Source organism: Rhincodon typus, chromosome 11 (assembly GCF_021869965.1).
Source record: "Rhincodon typus isolate 14 chromosome 11, sRhiTyp1.1, whole genome shotgun sequence".
Lineage (NCBI taxonomy): Eukaryota > Metazoa > Chordata > Chondrichthyes > Orectolobiformes > Rhincodontidae > Rhincodon > Rhincodon typus.
In genome coordinates this window covers 5,414,117-5,429,294 of record NC_063342.1, presented here as the reverse complement: position 1 = coordinate 5,429,294, position 15,178 = coordinate 5,414,117, and positions in this window count along the sequence as shown.

Sequence of the window (15,178 nt, the reverse complement as noted above, 5' to 3'; positions counted from 1 at the left end):
GAATCCATTATGGAGTGAAATGTCATTTTGGCCGCTATATACTAGCTAACAAGGATGGTCACATTATGAAGCTTCCCACTTCTCACCTTTAACTGGTGCACACTGGAAAACAGTGATCTGTTTTATCCTGTGGTTTGATGCCACACACTGAGTTTTGGGTTCCTTAGAGACTGATTGAGGAGAAGGCAAAATCAAGGATTGCCTTTAGGTTTAGACTTCAAAGTGACACCATTTATCATACATTAGTATTAAATCCTTTGACACATAGTAATTATAGTCATACATGAGTTTGATTTGCTTTTTTTATCGTTCATGGGATGTGGGCATCGCTGGCTGTGTCAGCATTTATTACCCGTCCCTAGTTGCCCCTTGTGAAGGTGGTGGTGAGCTGCCTTCTTGAACCGCTACAGTCCATGTGGTGTAGGTTGACCCACAACACCACTGAAAATTCCAAGATTTTGACCCAGTGACAGTGAAGGATTGACAATATATTTCCAAGTCAGGATGGTGAGTGGCTTGGAGGGGAACCTGCAGCGGAGTGGTGTTTCCATGTATTTGCTGCACTTGTCCTTCTAGATGGAAGTGGTCGTGGGTTTGAAAGGTGCTGTCTGAGAATCTTTGGTGAATTTCTGCAGTGCATCTTGTAGATGGTATGCACTGTCGCTACTGAGCGTCGGTGGTAGAGGGAGTGGATGCTTGTGGATGTGGTGCCAATCAAGCAGCTGCTTTGTCCTGGATGGTGTCAAGCTTCTTGAGTGTTGTTGGAGCTGCACCCATCCAGGCAAGTGAGGAGTATTCCATGACATTCCTGCCTTGTGCCTTGTAGATGGTGGACAGGCTTTGAGGACTCAGGAGATAAGTTACTAGCTGTAGAATTCCCAGCCTTTGACCCAGTTGTAGTTACATTAAATAAAGACTATTCTATACTTTGTGTGATCAAATCCATGTCCTGTCTGTGTGTCTTTCAGAGAGTTTCACTCTAGAATGTTTCCCATAGTGATCCTTCTAGCCTAGTTTGGTCCAGTTTTGTTCTGGAATGTTCTAACTCTATCCACTTTGTGGTATTGAGACTCCATGATGAGCAGCTCCAAAACAGCTTCATAAAATTGTTCCAGGGTTCCACATGCGTAATAACCTTTGGGTATTATTTGAGGCTTTTTGCCTGTGATTGTTACATTTTTCAGAGATGACTTCACTTCAAGTTTGACGTAATGAGACTGGGCTCACTGAGTGCTGTTTCAGAGGGTTATGAATACGTGTGGAATCTGACCACATGACATATTTTTGCATTTCTCTTTCATTGGTGCAGATAGTCAAACAACTTAATATAGATGTTACTGACCCCAAACCATCATTCTAATTGGATTTGGTTAATCAGGGAGCTGTTACAGGTTTACAAACGGATTTTCCACTCCCCATTCTTTGACTCAATGGTAGCTCTTAATATGTTGAGCCTTCAATTCTTTGTGCAAACACACAATTGTTTAAAATGCTGAAAGATCTTTTTAGGATTTGAGTAGGTCATTGTGTGCCATTCACACAAACAACAGTGAGATGATGAATTTAACCGACGCTGAAAATATAGGGGATATATGTGCGTCTATATCTTATGTGCCTCCTCCAATACCTCCATGATAATCTGCAATATAGACAATTGGAGATGTTGCAAAGAAGATTTACTAGATGGGCTGATCATTGGGAATTAGAATTCAATCCACATTAGCGTGAGGTGATTCATTTGGGCAACTCAAACAAGTCGAGCAAATATATGATGAAAGGTAGGACCCTTGGAAACACTGAGGAACAGAGGGACCTTGACATGCAGGTACATCAATCCCTAAAGGTATTGGCACAGGTGGATAAAGTGGTTAAGACACATATGGTAAACTTGTCTTTATTAGCTGAGACATAGAGTTTGAAAGTAGGGAGGTTATGCTGGAACTGTATAAAAATAGGCTAGAGTATTGTGCGCAGTTCTGGAATCCACATCGCAGGAGGGGTGAGATAGCACTGGAGAGGGTGCAGAGGAGATTTATCAGAATGTTACCAGGGCTGGAATGTTCTCATTCTGAAGAGATTGGATAGACTACGGTTGTTTTCTTGGGAGCAGAGGAGACTGAGGGAGGATATGATTGAGTTGTATAAAATTATGAGGGGCATCGACAGGGTAGACAGGAAGAAATCACTCACCTTGATGGACAGATCAATGCCCAGGGGGCGTAGATTTAAGCTCAGGAGCAGGAAATTTAGAGGACATATGAAGAAATTCATTTGCACCCAGAAGGTGATGGGAATGTGGAACTCACTATCTGTGAGGGTAGTAGAGGCAGAAACCCTCATTTAAAACATATTTAGTTGTACAGTTAAGATGCCAGGGCATACAAGGCTGGAAAATAGGATTAGAGTAGGTCGATAGCTGTTTTTGACCAGCATGGACATGATGGGCCGAGGACCTTTTTCTGAACCTCCATGTGCCTATGACTCTCTCAGGATGTCAGAACTGCATGATTGTCTTCATCAGGGAAGATTGCAGGTGCTGGGACTAGTTTCCTTACAAGAAGAAGAAGACTGAAGGCAGAATTTAGTCCCTGTAATTGGAGTCTGGCCTACCAGTTGGCGAACAAGCAGGATCCCCATGTTGCTCCTGTTGAAAAGGCCTAATGCTTTCTAAATGCCATCAGGGAATTCTTGTGTCAGTGCGAAGCTTCCCACTTGATCAACAGAAATTCCCTTCCTGGCTGCTCCACTAAAACTGATGTCAATCACATTCTGAGCCCATTCCCAAATATCATCTCTAGATCCCTGTGCATGAAAGGGAGGATGGCTATTGATGGGGTCAGAAGCAAGGTCAGAGGTCAGCTTTCAGTTCCCAATGGTAGATCTGCCAATCGGGCACAGAGCGTCGAGGAAAGATCTGTTCCTCACAAACCCAGTGGGTGGCATTCAGGAGTTGTGGGAGATCCATACATGTCCCACTTAATTCCTGAGCCACCATTAAAATCCAGTAGGTTCAGGGATTATTGGCTTTCGGTGGTTCATCGATTAGCCAAACTGACATCCCGACACCTTGATCCATTCTCACATCCCCTCTCAATGGCAGACTGTTTTCCTTATACCAGAAATGTGTCTGTGCTCCCACCTGATTCTCCACCACCCTGCCAATGTGCCCTCTTCAGTGCTCCCTGTTAAATCACACCCAGTGACGTTGTAGAAGTTTACAATGGTCTAATGAAAGAGTCCAATAATGTGGAAACAGAGGAAATATTTCCACTTGTTGACACTTCCAACACTTTTATTTTTGTTTTTCATGGGATGTTAAGATTGCTGGCTAGGCCAGTAGTCACTTTCAATCCCTAATTGCTGTTAAACTGAGAGGCTTGCTCAGACATTTCAGAGGGCAATTAAATGCCAACCCAATTGCTGTGGTTCTGGGGTACATGTAGACCAGACCAGATAAGGACAGCAGACTTCTTTCCCTGAAAAATGCTCATTAACTAGATGGGCTTTAAACCAAAAATGCAATGATTATTATCACAATCTCCATTTCTATGTCTTGGTTTTACTTCAGAATTTGTGTTAATTGAATTTAACCTCCACCATCTGCTGTATTGGGATTTGAACTCATTCCCAGAAGACTATCCTGAGTTTACTAATCTCATGACGTTACCATTACGCCCCAACACAACGGAAGGAGAATTCAGGAGAAATGTCTTTATTCTGAGAGTACATGAATGTGGAATATTCCACCACATATACTGTGTGAGACAAATAACATAGACACTTTTCAATAGAAGATTGATGAACATGAGGAGGAAAGAAATGGAAAAAATATATTGATGTCCCTTTATTGAAGAAATTTGGAGGCGGCTGCTATGGAATGCAAACTGTAGAATGGAAGTGATAGATAAATATCCTGTCCTGTGCTATGAATATTTTATTCCTGGACTATTGTACTTGTACTCTCAGTCGAAGTTTATACAGTTCTACAGATGTTCCAGAATTCCATTGGTCCCTTAAACACCTCACATAGTGAGAGGTGACAGGTTGCAGACATATCTCATCTCCACTGCATACCTGGTACTAAGATAGTCAACCAATTGTTCCGAGCAGCAAACCTGACTGAAACAAAGCAGAGCTTCAAGTGCTACCATTTAATCTCTTTCTCCCAGGGATACATAGACATGAATTTAATTTTAGAGTTTAATAGCATTTGGTGTCTACGTTGAAAACGTGCGTGCTGGCTTTGTGCGGAGACAACATCAGACTTAGCTGTGTGCCTTCTATAGTTTGATGGTGTAAAGTTTCGCAGGTTTATTCCACTAACAAGGATTTTGAAGAGGGTGAATCAGAGAGCTGCTGGCATCTGTGGAACTGAACTCCAGCGGAGATGGGAGAATGGAGAATGTGGGTGAAAATATAAATGGCTGCCATATCTTGTCTGACCCCGTTTTCTGGTCAGGATCACATTTCTCCTGAGGTTTAATTCTTCCTGTGAAAGCAAGGTCAATTGTTGAGTCTTCGTATTCTAGACCCCTGAGACCCAGAACCTTACTCAGCTTTTCTCTCTGAACCTATCACAGTCCTTTTGTTTGAGAGTACTTGAATTTACACACAAACCTTTACAAATGTAGCATTTCCAGCCAACTAGATCAGGTGATAATAACTTGTGCTTGATACTGTTCGGACCATTTCAGGTCCTTCCCTAAAACCAATCATCTCATTTACGTCACTTTCACATTGTTTCAGCAATGACTAGACACGCCCAGAAGGGTATGAGATGTTTATTGTCTTGGATTGCACTGTACATTTGCCAACGCTGGGCCACATTAACATCTCTTCAGCCTTTTAGTAACTGCATAACTGAGCTATTCCACACATCATTCAGTCAGATGCACAATGGCCACCTGACCCCATTGTACATCGAGTGCACAGTAATTTAAGTTTCTGCCTGCATATAAAACATTATGAATGCAACAAAAGACAACCCCGAACAGATCCCTGTGGAACTCTTAATTGTCAATGATCAATGAGCGTAGCTGTTGCCATTTGTACTTATCAGATCCTTTCTGTTATAAACCCAACCTAGCACTGATTCACTTTAACATCGCACAGCCCTTTACAGTATATCGGAGATAGCAAGAACTGCAGATGCTGGAGTCAGAGTCAACACAGTGTGGAGCTGGAGGAACACAGCAGGCCAGGCAGCATCAGAGGAGCAGGAGAGTCAATGTTTTGGGCCTAGACCCTTCATCAGGACTGAAATGTTAACTCTGCTGCTCCTCTGATGCTGCCTGACCTGCTGTGTTCCTCCAGCTCCACACTGTGTTGACCTTGACAGTATATGCCCACTTAATTATTCCAGATTTCTTACAGTCAGGCACACTTTAATCCATCAATCCGAGGGCTTTCTGATGAAATATTTTGTTACGCCCCAGACTATTGTCGATTCTGTAGGTGACGGTAGACATTTCGGAAGAGCAATATCTATGGAACTTGACTAGTCACTACCTCTTTCATTTACTTTTCACAAGCCAACCACAACAGGGGGGGCCTCAGCTGCAGAAATGTTGATATTTAAGCCCCCCCGCTTATTGAAATTATCCCTTTAAAATTGAAACTATTGATATTTGTCGATCGTCAAATGTTCCCCATTATCTTGGTAGTTGAATGGACCAGAAACTTTGTCTTAGTAATATGTACTGTTAACTTCCAGGACTTCGGGAATTGCTTCGTAACAAACAGTTTTCTTGGCGAGAGAAGCGCTGTATCATCCCTCTTTTCACTTACAATCACTATAATAAGATGTTGGAGATGGATCTCCCATGTGTGAAGGATCTCGCAAAGAAGATATTTTCGTACCTATCCACAACAGGCACCACAGTCAGTACCACAATCAGTCGCACATCTCCTCATGTCAGTTTGAGTCAGAGCCCAGGTAACCCTTTTCTCTCTTTTTCCTTGTTGCAAACTGGGGAAATCTGATACAGGAGTGAAGGTGAGTGATTGACTGCCAGAAACTCATTCACTGGCCACTGGGGAGCAAAGCTGAAGACATAATTTATAAAATGAGGATTATGTTCATTGAGGGAACATGGTGAGATGGAACCTCACATTTGGAATGGTTCTGTCGGAGGGGTCAGGAAAGTTCTGTGCCTGACACTTGTTTGATAATCTGTTCTTTTTCGAGGCTGCCTGCTCTTGTTCAGATTTTACAGGGTTTTCTATCATTTTTGTTGACTAAGAGTTGTATAAGTTTGCTTTGAGAACCCTTCACTGAATGTAGGCAGGAAAAGATGGCCATGTGGTGTTACATGAAGCTGAAAGTTAAATGAATGAGCCTGTCGAGCGAGGGTTGGGCTGTAAGTATTTAGGAATAGTCTCAGAACAGAGTCACCAGCTGCTGCTCAGTAACTGCATCAGATGAGTTGACTAAGGGCTGATGATTGTTGCATGAGGATTTGTAATGTGTGGGAGGCATGTGATATGAAGTAAGGTTGAGTGTATTAAACCCTGTGGGAAAATACCATTTACAGGAACTTTGAACAAAGTACGTGGTGAGCTCATGTACAAATATATTCAAAAGGAATTGCTGTGCTCAACTGCATTCTAACTCGTTGGATGTCAAATGAGGTAGGGAGCTTGGGGTGCTTTGGACCTCAGTACCTTGGGCATGACAAGTAGACTCATCACTCTCCTAATTCCCGTCATTTATCTGGCAACCTGACTGTGGGAAAGTATTGAGGTGAGGCAATGGTCTGAGGACAGTTGTAGTTACAGCTGTGAATATTTAATGGAATTGGACTAGATGACAGGCACTCACCTTTTAGGGCTGATGTACTGAGGCTGGGCACACTGGGTGAGGTGTCTGAGGGCTCTGGGCACCAAGCATCTTTCTGAATGATGGGCTGAATGACCTCCTCCTGTGCTATAATAATTCTTTCATTCTGTGATTCCTTTGCGATGTGTCCAGTTAGTCAAGTAAGTCAATAATCAAATCAGTTACTCCACTCATCCCCAACTGTCAATGATAATTTGACCAATGGCAGGGAAATTATGAGCAGATTTTGGTTTAAAAACAGATCTTCCATTTCTACTCATCACCCACTCTCTCTTCACCTCGGTGAGATTAATTGCTGGCAATTTCATGAGTTTTCAATTCTTCTTGAAAACATGAGTTTGTTTGAAATGCTCAAGCATCATTTGAGAATCTGAGTCTTAATGTCACTGGAATGATCCACTTGTGCCCAAACAGCAAGAAAGAAAGAACACACATTGATGTGGCACCTTTGTGACTTCAGGATGTTTCCTCAGCATTTGCAATCAATATGCATGCAGCCAGCTCCCACAAATAAAATGAGCAGATATTCTGTGGTTTTATTGATCCTGGATGTTGGCTAGGACACTGTGGAGAATCCTGCAGTACTCTTTCCAATAGCAACCTCAGATCATACACAGCTGTCAAAGAGAAAAACTGAGGCCTCAGTTTAACATCATAACCAAAGGCAGCTTTTAGTCAATGATTTTGGTTCACTCAGGGACATTGCTTTAGTAAACCTGTCCTGTTGGCTTCTAGGAATTCAACAGTTGCAAGACATCAGACGGTTATCTCGACAAGAACTGACTTGTGTTCACACGTTATCAAACTACCATTATGTCCATGCATATTACAGCACAAGGTATAATATGGATGTCCCATGTGCGAAGGATCTTGCAGAGAAGCTGTTTCAGTTACTGCCCACAACCAGCACCACAGTCAGTCGCACAGTCAGTCGCACACCTCCTCATGTCAGTTTGAGTCACAGCCCAGGTAATGTTTTCCCTCTTTTCCTTGTTAAGTGTCCATGTTGTACGCAGTGTTGTGGGGAGCAACACCGAATGAAAGGACACCCTGCAGAATAGTCCTGAGACAGCTTTGAATTCACTTGATCCAAACTGAGGCCAAACTCTTGCCTCTCTATCACCTTCTGTTACTCACTGTAATAGTTTCCAATGGCAGTTTATCTCCCCACATTTCTTTGGAAGGAACTTGCATCTATGTTGTGTGTTTCATAGCCTCAAGTGTCTCAATATGCTTTAAAATCAATGGAGTTCTTTTGAAATGCAGTCATGTTGTAACCTAGGGAAACACAGCTGTAAATTTGTGCTAAGCAAGTCCTGTAAACGGCATTGTGACCCTGTCCAGACAATCTGAACAATGTTGGTTTACTGGTGGAGGTCAGTCCTTCCTTAAATCCAGCCATGGTATCTGGTTCAAGATCTGATCAAAAAGGTGGCAGCTCCAACAGTAGTGTACTCCCTCGGCGCTGCACTGCAATTGGAGCCAATAATGCACTATTCAACTGAAACCACTACAAGGTCCAGCTTGTGACTCGCATATGTGCCAGGAATCACAGGTAGGTATTCTGATCGGATAGTGCCACCAGCTGTGGCTCAGTGAGTAATGCCCCCTCTACCTCCCTCTGTCTCAACCCTCTCTCTTTGTGACGGTGACTCCAGAAACTCAAAACCAAACTGGCAGTTTTAACATAGTGCTGTATCAGAGATACCATTTGTCAGATGGAGAACCATTAAGGTAAATGGAGAGCCAATCTGTCCTCTTCTATCCCTTCCCAGTGTTTGAAAGACAGACTAATGAGTTCATCCCTGTGCTCTGCTCAGTCTTTAACCCAGCATGTGTAAATCACAGTATCTGGTTGTAAGTACAATATTTGTGGGAGCTTGCTGTGCATAAAATGGCACCTGTGTTTCTTACATCACATCACAACAATGGCTACACTTCCAATAACACCCGAGAAGCTTGAAACACGATCCAGGGCAAAGCAGCCCACTTATGGTTAGCATCCCATTCATGACCTTCAACATCCACTCTCTCAGTCACTGTGTAGCAGCAGTGTGTACCAGCTACAAGATGCACTGCAGAAATTCACCTAGACTCCTCCCTCAGCATCTTCCAAATCATTGACAAAGACAAAGGGCAACAGATACATGGGAACACTACCCGTTTGAAAGTTCCCCTCCAAGCCACTCACCATCCTGACTTGCAAGTATATCGCCATTCCTTCGGAGACACTGGGTCAAAATCCTGGAATTCCCTCCACAACAACATTGTGGATCAACCTACAGCACATGGACTGCATCAGTTCAGGAAGGCAGCTCACCCCCTCCTTCTCAAGGGCAACTAGGGACGGGCAATAAATCACCTTCCCACATCCCGTGAATTAAATTTTTAAAAAACTCGTGAGTATTTAATTGGCTGAAAAGTGTAATGGACAACCCTAAGGTCAGGAAAGGTGTTATATAAATAAAAATATTTCTTTGATCATTCCTTCACCCCCTTCAACTCTTTGTTTTGTTGTTCCATGTTTTGCAACACAGTTGGGTCTGAAAGGGTACTTTAGAGTTATCCAGGGAAAACTTATTGCACCAATCTCTGATCCAAGTGAAGGACACCTTGGTTATTCTGACAGTTTAGGGAGGATTATGATAACACACAGGAAGACATTAGTAGATTTTCAGAGTGAGAGGGTTATTGGCAAATGAATGTGAATCAGTGTGAAGTAATATATTTTGGTCAGAAGAATGAGGAGGAGACTTCCTTGTTATAGATATGTCTAAATGAGGTATTGAGAGAGAAGAGATTTATGGGCATCAATACATGGATCAATTAAAGGATTGGCACAGATTAACGAGACCGTTTAAAAGAAAATGTGGATGCAGTTCTGGCTTAGAGATAGAATTGAAAAGCAAAGATGTTCTGACAAATTTCTAAGGAACATTTTGTTGGTCACATTTGAAGGATTGTGAATGGGTTTCTGGCTGATACTATGGAAAGATCGCAGGGGAATTAGGGCAGATGTAACTTAGATTTGCACTGATGAACTTATTTGAAGAATGTGCAGTATCAAGTTCCTGGAACTGTAATAAAAACTTAGAAAAATAGAAAATAGGTGCAAGAGAAGGCCATTCAGCCCTTCGAACCTTTTCCACTATTCAATGTGATCATGGCTAATCACCCAACTTAGTCCCCATTCCCATTTTCTATCCATACCCTTTGATCCCTTTAGCCCTAAGAGCTATATCTAACTCCTTCATTAAAACATTCAATGTTTTGATCTCAATCACGTTTTGTGACAGAAAATTCCACAGGCTCACCACTCTCAGGGTGAAGAAATTTCTTCTCATCTCAGTTCTAAATGGCCTTCTTCGTATTCTTAATGTGGAACTGCCAGTGTCAAACTGGGGTGGGCAAAGTAAGAAGTCACATGACCCTAGGTTATAGACCAACAGGTTTGTTTGAAATCACAAACTTTTGGAATGCAGCTGCTTCATCAGGTGAAGTGCACTTCCCTGACGAAGGAGCAGCGCTCCGAAAGCTTGTGATTTCAAATAAACCGATTGGACCAAAACTTGGGGCCATGTGACTTCTGCCCATACCCTTAGACTGTGAATCCCTAGTTCTGGACTCCCCTGTCATCAGGAACACCCTTCCTGCATTTACCCTGTTTTGCCCTCAGAAGTTAACAGGTTCCTCTGAGATTGCCCCTCATTCCTCTAAACTCCAGGGAATATATTCCTAATTGAACCAGTCTCTCTTCATACGTTGATCCTGCCATCCCAGGAATCAGTGTGGTAAACCTTCGCTGCACTCCCTCCATCGCCAGAACATCCTTCCTCAGATCAGGAGACCAAATCTGCGCACAGTACTCTAGATCGTGACGGGCCAAAAGGCCTGATTCTGTTCTGTTATCACTTTGAAAAGATGTGACTCCTTTATGTGTATTCTGAACTAAGGGTTTTTTTTTAATATGAATAATCCAGAATTCTTGTAGTGAAAGCTGATGCACTGCAGATGTATCTCAGCACCAGATACACACAGAGTTCATGTAGTCAACCAGTGGAACCAAGTATTAGATTTCAATGAAGAAAAGCAGAGCCCCAAGTGCTCAATGTCCTTGATTTAAAGAGAACAGAAATCTCCCTGGCTGTATAGACTAATACTTATTATTAGTGGTATTTGTTGTTGGAAACATGTGTGTGCTGGTATAGAGGGAAGGCGGCATGTGAATTGGTTGTGTGGTACCCACCATGGTCCAGCAGAGGTCTGAAAACTTGTCCCATTCGCATAATTTCTCAAGAAAGTTCATCAGAGACCTGGTGACATCAGCTGTTGTGCCTTATCTGCATACCTTGTAGCGCAAAGGTCCAGTACGCTTATCTATTCCATCACTGTCCCCTTGTTGGTAGAGTGGTTACATTTACACACATACTCTTTCAAATCTGGTGCATCAAGTTTGTCTTACCTGGTGTAGATCACTGGAGTTCTTTTTTTTCACCCTTTCATGGAATTTGGGCGTCATTGACTGGACCAACATTTCTTGACCACCCCTAGCTGCCCTTGAGAAGGCGGTGCTTAGCTACTTTCCTGAACCACAACAGGCCCCCTATAACTTGATGTGATAACCTGTACAAGGCCCATGGGGGATCACTAATTAATCTCCTCATGGAGTTCATTGAGAATGAACGAAAAGCGAAAGAACTACGGATGCTATAAATCCGGAACAAAAACAGAAGGTGCTGGAAAAGCTCAGCAGGTCTGGCAGCATCTGCGAAGAAAAATCAGAGTTAACATTTTGGGTCCAGTGACAGAAAAGTTCTCAGGAAGGATCACCAACTTCGAAACATTAACTCTGATTTTTCTTCACAGATGCTGCTAGACCTGCTGAGCTTTTTCAGCAACTTCTGTTTTTGTTCATTGAGAATGAGTTCTCTTGGTGACAGGCAATAGCCTGCCCACCTGGAACTCATCACCTGGGCCTGCACAGTGGTAAAATCCCTAACCCTGGCCTGGGAGGACCAGGTTCAACTCCCACCTGTTCCAGAGAAGTGTAATAAAATCCCTGAGCAGTCTTTTTAGGAAAAAATGTCCAGACGTAGGTATGGGTCTGCAGAGCTGTCTGTCCTGAGCTAGGATAAGCCTGTGTATACCGTGCGTACTGGCTCTAATTTGATATTTGACAACAGACAATGTTCCTTTCAAGTCGGGTTTCCTGTGTTATTACACCAATTATACTGGAAACTTTTCAGATTCATCCCAGTTTTTGCTTTGCCTCAATCGGAGCAGCGTCACATTGACTGTATGTGTCCAGTGAGTGTTCAATATTTACTGAAATTTGATATCTCATCTTCCACTGCATGTTATCCAATGCAGATCCACACCAACATTGCTTTCAGTAACTGTAACGCTGAACTATTCCAGCTGTCTTTCAGCACTTCCCATGTACTCATGAATACAACTTTTGTATCTCAGAACCTTTTGGTTAATTGTCAATGACCATAAAAGAAACAATTGGCATTTATTTTTTTCACACCCATCCCATTACAAAATCAACCTCTCACTGATTCACTTATCTATTCTCGATCTTTTCAATCAGGCTCACATTGATCCTTTGAGCATAATGCCTTTGTGATGAAATCTCTGGTACTCTCCATTTCAAAGACTATTTAGGACTGTAGTCATCTCAGAGGTGATGCCTGTATCATATGTTAGGCTTGTGTTCGTCAATCAGAAATTATTAATATCCACTGTCAACGACTTTAGTTGTGTATATATTCATCCTTCTATGCCTCATTAAGCATCAAATGATGACCGTGAATCTATTGTCGATTGTTGTAAAAACCCATCTGGTTCACTAATGCCCTTTAGGGAAGGAAACTGCCATCCTTACCTGGTCTGGCCTACATGTGACTCTAGACCCACAGCAATGTGGTTGACTCTTAACTGCCCTCTGGGCAATTAGGAATGGGCAATAAATGCTGCCTAGCCAGCAACGCCTAAGTCTGTGAATGAATAAAAGATTTAAAAATTATCCCTGACTAGGTGAAGCAAAATATAATTCAGAGTCAATCCCAAATCCCCATCACTATCACCACCCCTGCTCTTCCCAATTTCCTAAGCATTGTGAGGGAGCAACTGCCTCATCTTAGGAATATGTTCAAAAATCACATGACACCAGGCTATAGTCCACAGGTGTAATGAGAAAGGAGACATCAAGACACAGAGTTTATAAGTAAAAGATCAAAGGATCATACAACTGATGCAAATGTATGGAATAAACCCAGAATGGCTGGCTGACTCTCTCCTGTTAAATCTTTAATCAGTTAGAAAGGAGATGCAGGTTTTGATTGATTAAAATGCACATCCAGAATTTCTTTCAATTCACTGCCCCGAGTTAACTAAAGGTTTTATCAGTCCAGGTCAAAAATCACATGACACCAGGTTATAGTCCAACAGATTTATTTGAGCACACTAGCTTTTGGAGTGTTGCTCCTTCTTCAGGAGTAGGGCACTAGCTCTGAAAGCTAGTTTGTTCAAATAAACCTGTTGGACTATAACCTAGTGTCATGTGATTTTTGACCTTGTTCAACCCATCTAACACCAGCACCTCCATATCATGGTTTTATCAGTGTATACACGAGGTGTCATCCAAGTCAAACAATGGATTTTAAATGTGAGGCCTTGTTCAGAATCTGTCAGTGTTTTAACCTGGAGTCAGACTGGGTTTACTTCCAAAGCAGGAATTTATAAAACGCCCCACGTACTGGGTGCATCTACAGATTGTGTGTCTTTTGAGCAAAATAGAATGTATCTGCAAATACAAATTCACCCTATAGATTTATATGTATGTGTGTGTGCGTGTGTGTTGTATGTGTGTGAGAGAGAGAATGTGTGACAGTGTGAGGGAGTATATGTGTGTGAGAGATTGTGAGTGTGTGTGCGTGTGTGAGTGTGTGTGCGTGTGTGTGTGTGAGAGAGTGCGTGTGTGTGTGTGAGAGAGAGTGTGTGTGTGTGTGAGAGAGTGCATGCGTGTGTGTGTGTGTCAGAGAGAGTGTGTGTGTGCGTGTGTGTGTGTGTGAGAGAGTGCATGTGTGTGTGTGTGTGAGAGAGAGAGTATGTGTGTGTGTGTGAGAGAGAGAGTGTGTGTGAGTGTGTGTGCGTTTGTGCGTGTGTGAGTGTGTGCGTGTGTGAGTGTGTGCGTGTGTGTGTGTGTGTTGAGAGAGTATAATGTGGTGGGGTCACCTGTAGACATGAACCCAAGGTAATGTTTGAGGCTGTCCTCATGGTTACCAAACTTGGCTATCAGCTCTGCTCAGCAACTCTCCATAGCTGTGTATCCCAAAGTTCACATTAGGAATATGTATCATTGCCTTCCAGAACTTCAAGAATTGATTTCTAACTGGCAGTTATCTGCAAGAGAAAGATGCTGTGTCATCCCACTTTTCCCACCCTCAGTGTATGGCTTATAAAGCAATGCAAATAGGATTATCACTGCCAACCCCACCCCAGTTTTCTAAGCAGTGCAGTGGACCGGACCCATCTCCTTCGTGATATGTACTTTGATATGTATTTTGTAACAGACAGTCATCTGTGAAAGAGAAACACTGTGTCATCCCGATTTCCCATTACAATCACTCTGATAAGAAGTTTCTCCCATGTGTGAAGGATCTCTTGGTAATGAGAGAAACAGTTGGTGTTTCTGGTTTATTGTCATTCTTCTTTGGAACTGTAAGAAGGCAGAAAAGACAAAGTGATAGGGTATATGCTATTGAGAAAGGTGGGGAGGAGTAAGTAGAACAGCAGGACACGGTTAGAAGGTAAGGGAGGTTAGAAGTCAAAGATCTCACAGAATAAAAGGCCCAGGAAATGGCATTGATTGTAGAGAAGTGACAAAGCAGAGATGCAGATTTGATGTTAACAGCAAAACATAGGTCACCCCTGCTGAAGGAAAAAACATAAAAACAAGACACTGGAGAGGGGCAAGATATCAAACTGGAGGAGAGAGTTCATGCTGTGAAGTTGTTGAACTCAGAGGCTGTAAAGTGCCTAGGTTGAAAATGAATCAGAGATAGTAGGAACTGCAGATGCTGGAGAATCCGAGACAACAAGGTACAGGGCTGGATGAACACAGCAGGCCAAGCAGCATCAGAGGAGCAGGAAGGCTGATGTTTCGGGCCTAGACCCTTCTTCAGAAAAGGGGGTCTGAAATAAATAGGGAGAGAGTGGGAGGCGGATAGAAGATGGATAGAGGAGAGGATAGGTGGGGAGAAAACAAACAAGTCGAAGAGGCGGGGATGGGGCCAGTAAAGGTGAGTGTAGGTGGGGAGTTAGGGAGGGGATAGG